We start from the raw sequence: 6,028 nt of genomic DNA on the forward strand, positions 1-6,028 counted from the left end.
CTATTTGTAGGCTTCCCAATGAGGAAAGGGCTGGCCGATCGGCCAGGCATCCCGATCGGACAGCCTGCTCGATCGGACGATCCGTCCAATCGGCTGGGCTGTTCGATCGGCTGATAGCCTGATCGATCAACAGCCTGGTTCAAGTGTTCGGTGCGACGATTTCTGATATTTCGATTGATGACGATACGAGTACGATAGAGTTTCCTATTCAAATTACTTTCAGTCCCAATCACTATATCTAACATACAATCATCTATATTTCACACTATCCTTACGTTACCATTCGTCATAATTCGATTTCGATTGCATTCGATTTGAGTTTCGAGTTTCGATTCGAGTTTCGATTGATCACCACACAAAACATAAAGTAAACACGCACAAGTAACACATAAGGCGTACACACACGTATAACAACAACCAAAGTTCATGTAGTTCGAGATTCGAGTTCAATGATGGTTCGATCGGTTAGATTACTGATTAGTTAACTTTATCGCATTGTTACTTCCTACCATTCACAATCGTAAATCGTTTCGCGTTGATTAAACATTCGATTAGTTCGATTCTTGATTAATAACACTTACTCCACATAATACAAATAAAACATAAATTGAACTAATTACAGTCAAGAAGTCAAAGTTGACTTGGACTTTGACTTTGACTTTGACTTTGACATTCGAAAACACGGGGTGTTACAATGATGGTTATTTTCAGGTTGTTTTATGCACTAATTCAAATTGGATTATTTATAAAAAAACATGATATACTACTTTCACACTTCAAATCACATTGGGAAGTGCACCCAACGTTGGTGTAATATAGTAATGCTAAGATACCGAGGTCGTCCAAGGATATATGAGTTTTTGTACCGAGTCGTTGTTAATGTCTTGTCAAGTCCAAAATTTAAGTTTTAAAAAGAATAAATAAATAAAAATAAAAAGAAAAGAAAATAGATGACTCAAGAGGAAAATAAAAGATAGGGGGTGTTTATGATCAACATACCTCTTGATGCTTTGCTAACTAGATCTTACCATGGGGTAACAAGGGCTCGATTGTCAGACGAGGATATATATGTTTCAATGTGTATTGTTGTGCAGTATCTGGGTAAGAATCCTAACACACTCGATCCTTCTAGTTTGGATCGGCAGCGAAATGTCACTTAAGGCCGGGATATATTATTAATTAGTTAGAGAGTTTAAGGAGTGTATATTACTTGTCCCTATTTAGTCCATCGGTGAGTCGTCAATTCCCCCAAGGTAGTTACTTTTATATAAACTAGAGTGAATTTAAGGATTGTCCTTTATCTTTATACCCATTTTAAGGATTGTCCTTTATGTTCAAAATTGACGAGTTTTGTACTTTATGTTTTCAAATCATACACGTTTTGTCTTTTAAGCAAAACTTAGTTAATTTTTTCTGTTATATCTGATCATGTGCAAAACACATGAGGGCATTATTGTCAATTCATATTTACAAGGACTAATTGTGTAGATAATATAAATAACCAACTTTTTAAAAAAAATTAAAATCTTACAAAAGGCCCATCTTCTTCTCCAACTCTTCAAACCTAACAACCTCCACTCTGCAACTTCTTCTTCATCTCCGGCCACCGCCAACTGTCCCTGCCAACTCCGGCCACCGACAAGCACATAAAAATAAGTATCTGGAGAAAACCTCCTAAGATAGCAATTGTTCTGGCAACACGAAGCTGCAATTAACAAAAGTGAAAACTCGATTATGAGAGTGTGTCACACACACACAAATAAATTGAAGATATGCAATTTTAAACGTTACTTTTCTTTATGCAAGTTATGTCACACACACACCTGCCCAAAACAAAGTATTTAAAAATCAAGAACAAGGTACACAGTATATAAGTATACCTCTCCGATTGTTGTCCAATCTTGTCCAATCATCAATAGATTCAACACTTCTAACATTTATAATAGCATCAGTATTCAACAAAAAAAAAAAAAAAAAACTATATCTGATCTATCTTACTTCTTACACACCAAAAAAATCAAACGAAAGCGATACGGTTTTAAAGTGAAGGACAATATTTGGTAACAGAGAGATGCATCTTGATCTGATCTCATTTGTCAACTTTCAACCCCCAATTTGACCAAACACGTTTCGTACACAAAAACCCCTTTCGATTTCAAACAATCCCTAACCCTCAATCACGGTAGCCTCCAACAACCACCATTACTGCCGGACTACCAATCCACCATCGTAACCCCATCCCCACAATCCCACTACCATCAACCACCCACCCTCCACCGCCTTCTGCAACCACCAAATATCCACCACCGTACCCCTTATCAACCACCAATAACCCGTAGTGAACAAGCCACCACCCACCACCAACAACCTCAACCATCCACCACCACCAACCACCAGATCTTCAACATCGATTGCATGTTAGAGATAGAGATGAGAGAGAGAAGACAGACGGGAAAAGGAGAGAATACAAGGTTTTTTTTATATTGTCACTGTCACACCCCGAAATATCAGAGCTGGCGTGACTGGACCGGTATCTTCATTGCACAGCGGAAGCTAATAATGCTAAGACTTCTAGAAAGTGAACGCCAGTAAGTACTCGAATTCCCATGGATTCTCCTATTCCAACCGTTCCATAGTTTTGAAAATGCAACCTGAGAAAGAACATGCAAAAAAAAGTCAACATAAAGTTGAGCGAGTTCATAGTTTGTTTTGAAAAGATTTAAAATAAATCTTTTTGATAACCGGTTTTAAAGTTGCTGAGAAAATATAGTAAAATCATTCTCTTGGCATGATATATGAAAACTGTGAGTCTAGCCCACGAGAGTCTTTGTGCATTGCACGAGAGAGAATGGGCCAAGCCCAAACGAACCTTTGTAAGCAGGATCAGCGCGTCCTCTTACTTAGGTATAGTTTGAAAAACGTTACCAAAGTTTGTAAATCCATGTATTTGTGAGTTTACTTCAAATGAATCTTAAAAACATTTGAAAATCTGAGTATTAAAACTGGTATGTAAGCGTCTATGAACAGATCATTAATGTTTTGCAAGGACATTAATATGTGTGGCGACATAGGAAGCACTCACCCCTAGCGGATTTCACCCGGTTCACCCGGTTAGAACAACAAAAGCACTACATGGGCCACACAAGGACCCAAGAGTGGGGCTCGCTACACCCGATAGATCTACCACTTTTGCCCTCGGTCTTATACAAGATTAATGGCACTTAAGAGAGATTACTATTCGCTCACTTGATCTAACAGTTCATTCCCTAGCTTAACCATACCCTAGTTAACGTATAATGTGAGAGTTATTCATGTCCTTGGGCCTCTGCCCATGTCCTTGGGCCTTTGCCCACGTCATTCGTGTTATTAAAACTCATGCATGTTTCGAAAAACACTTATGTTTTTATAAAACCGGTATGTTTAGCATAATCTTTTCGTAAACCATTTGAGTTTGTTGAAATCCTGTCGCAAAATGGTTTATAAATATGCGATATTCATTTATTGAAACCATGTGTGATTTTGCAAAACTTGCATGTCTTTCCACCCCCGAAAACATTTTATAAAAATGTAAAACAGTAAAAAGTGGGGGTTATGAACTCACCTTGACCTTCCTGTGCAATGCTAGCCTAGCGTGATTCCGTAGTGTCATCCCACGAATGTGAACTCGCTAGCGTGCAACTAAAGCATTCCTAATCAAGGAATAATTATAAGTTTCTAACTGAATTGACGTAGCTAAACTACGTGTCCGAGCTCTACCGAGTCGTTAACTAAACGACTTTAAGGTAGTGTTGACTTGACTTAGAATAACCAATCGATGGTTATTTGATCCCGTTTATAATTGGGATAGAACTAAGTCTCGATATCGACTTAGTTTACAAGTGATTAAGATATATATTTATATATATTCAAATATAAATATATACTTGCGATGTCGTGTTGGTCGTCGTGAATTAGAAATACGTATACGGATAAGGGAGTGTCTTGTTGTGTCGTACATGCTACGGTAATATACCGTTGTAGTTTTCATAGGATGGAAATGGATAGATATATATATACACATATATATTCGAAACTCGACGTTTGAAATGAATATAATCGACTATACTCATTTTATAAAAATATTCATATTCTAGACGATTAAAATAAATATAAATAACTATATTTATTTTATATGATTTTCCGAATATTAAAAGTTTGAAATATAACTTACGAATTTCATCGTTTAAAATAAATACAAAACATTTTATTTATTTTTATAAGAGTATACGAAGTACGTTGTTTGAAATAAATATAACTAATGATACTTATGTCGTGAAAGCATTCGAGTTTCAATGCGTTTTGAAAATACATATAACTTTTCGAGTTTCGTTGATTAGTATTTCGTGTGTGTGTCAAAATGTTATTGTTTCGTTTTATCACTCGTAAGACATCGCCAAATAAATATACTTCTATATTTATTCTAAAAAAAAAACTTGTATCTCGATAAGTGTCGTCTTTAAGATTTAAATATGTTTTGTAATCCAGGTTTTTAACGAAAAACGGACAGAGTTTCCTCTGTTTTTAGGATAACCTCGACATCCAATGTGTCGATATTTTAAATCAAAACGCAACAATAATTCAATCAAACAATATATGTATATAATTTTCGCCAAAATACGCCAAAAAAATTTAAACGTATATAATAACCAAATAAAGGATGGTTCGAGCTCGGTCGCGTAAGCCAAAAATCTACGAATCTATATATAAAGTTTAACGCATTGTTAAAACTTTACCGGGTCCTGAGTTGACCGCCTTTGACCCGACAGTTGACTGTCGTTGACCAAAGTTTGACCGCCGACTTTTGTTGACCGCAATGGATTCGAACACCGAATAAAAAATGTGAACCGGGTTGACCAGTTTTTGTTGTGTTGACTGCTGCTGACCCGAGTTGACTCGGGTTTGACCGAGTCGACTAGTGAGTTGCCGAGTCGAGTCGTGTTGCACCGAGTCGAACCGTTTCACGAACCTGAACCACAACTGACGTGCACCTGAACTAAATTAGAGCTGAATCTGAAATAAAACTCAAACCACTTTGAACCGAGTCCACGACTTGAACCAGAACCGAGTCTAAGTAGGACCTGAACAAAGAAAACAAATCTGTCTGTGTGTGAACCCATCGTGCCGGCGTCTGATCCGAGCCCGAAACAACCAGAGAGAAAAAAAAACTTCGAACCAAAAGAAAACTTGAACGTGTTCACCTATTCACTGTCGCCGCCACTGATGTGGCTCCGACGGTGCCGCCGTCGGCCACCCCAGCACATCATCATTAACCCATTGTCATTGGTAAATCATCCTCTTCAACACTACCTGAAACATCGAGTGTGACCGAGACTTGAACTGATTCAAAGAAGGAGATGAAGGAGATGGGTCTTAGGAGCTTACCGGAGTTTGGTTGTTTACGGAAAAAGATCATCAACAGCGGTCGTCAAAAATTGTGTCACCGGTCATCACTCTCAGCTTGTCTTCATCGGAGCAGGGCCTGACCCGTGCTGACTGTTGTCGCCGCTGTCTTCTCTGGCCATCGTCGACGTGTCGCCGCCATCCTCATCAACAACATCAGCTCATCATCGTCATTACCAGCACCCTCACCACCGCCATAGCGGCGGTGTCGGTAAAACGAGGAGAGAGAGTCAGAGAGCGAACGTGGGTGTCTCATCGGAGAAGAAGGGAGGTGGGTGAGTGCGTGTGTGGCCGGAACGCGACCGGGGTGACGTCGCCGGTAAGAAATCCGGTGACCGGATTTAGTGAGAGAGGAAAGAGGGCACTGTAGTTGTGTGCTACTGAAAAGATAAGGAATGATCTTAGGGTTTTGAAGTAGAGTATTTGTACTAGGTTTTTAAATGGTGGGTTGGGCCCAGGGCCCATTAGCGTGTTTTGAGCAGCCCAATTCGTTCCCGAAACCCATTTTTCGAAGCTGATCCTCGTAATATGTCACAAAATAAAATCTTAGAGTCGGAACGCCTCAAAATTACATCGGATATCGATATTT

The 6,028-nt window shown here is 38.8% G+C and overlaps 1 long non-coding RNA gene across 1 annotated transcript; it reads right to left on the reverse strand.

The window, feature by feature from the left end:
• Positions 1-2,593: 2,593 nt before the first annotated feature.
• Positions 2,594-5,808, reverse strand: LOC118484833. The gene is made up of 4 exons (XR_004874635.1): positions 5,422-5,808; positions 4,773-5,346; positions 3,602-3,689; positions 2,594-2,651 (listed from the first exon to the last, which is right to left on the reverse strand). It is a non-coding gene; the product is annotated as an uncharacterized LOC118484833 (long non-coding RNA).
• Positions 5,809-6,028: the final 220 nt, after the last annotated feature.

Source organism: Helianthus annuus, chromosome 12, assembly GCF_002127325.2.
Source record: "Helianthus annuus cultivar XRQ/B chromosome 12, HanXRQr2.0-SUNRISE, whole genome shotgun sequence".
Lineage (NCBI taxonomy): Eukaryota > Viridiplantae > Streptophyta > Magnoliopsida > Asterales > Asteraceae > Helianthus > Helianthus annuus.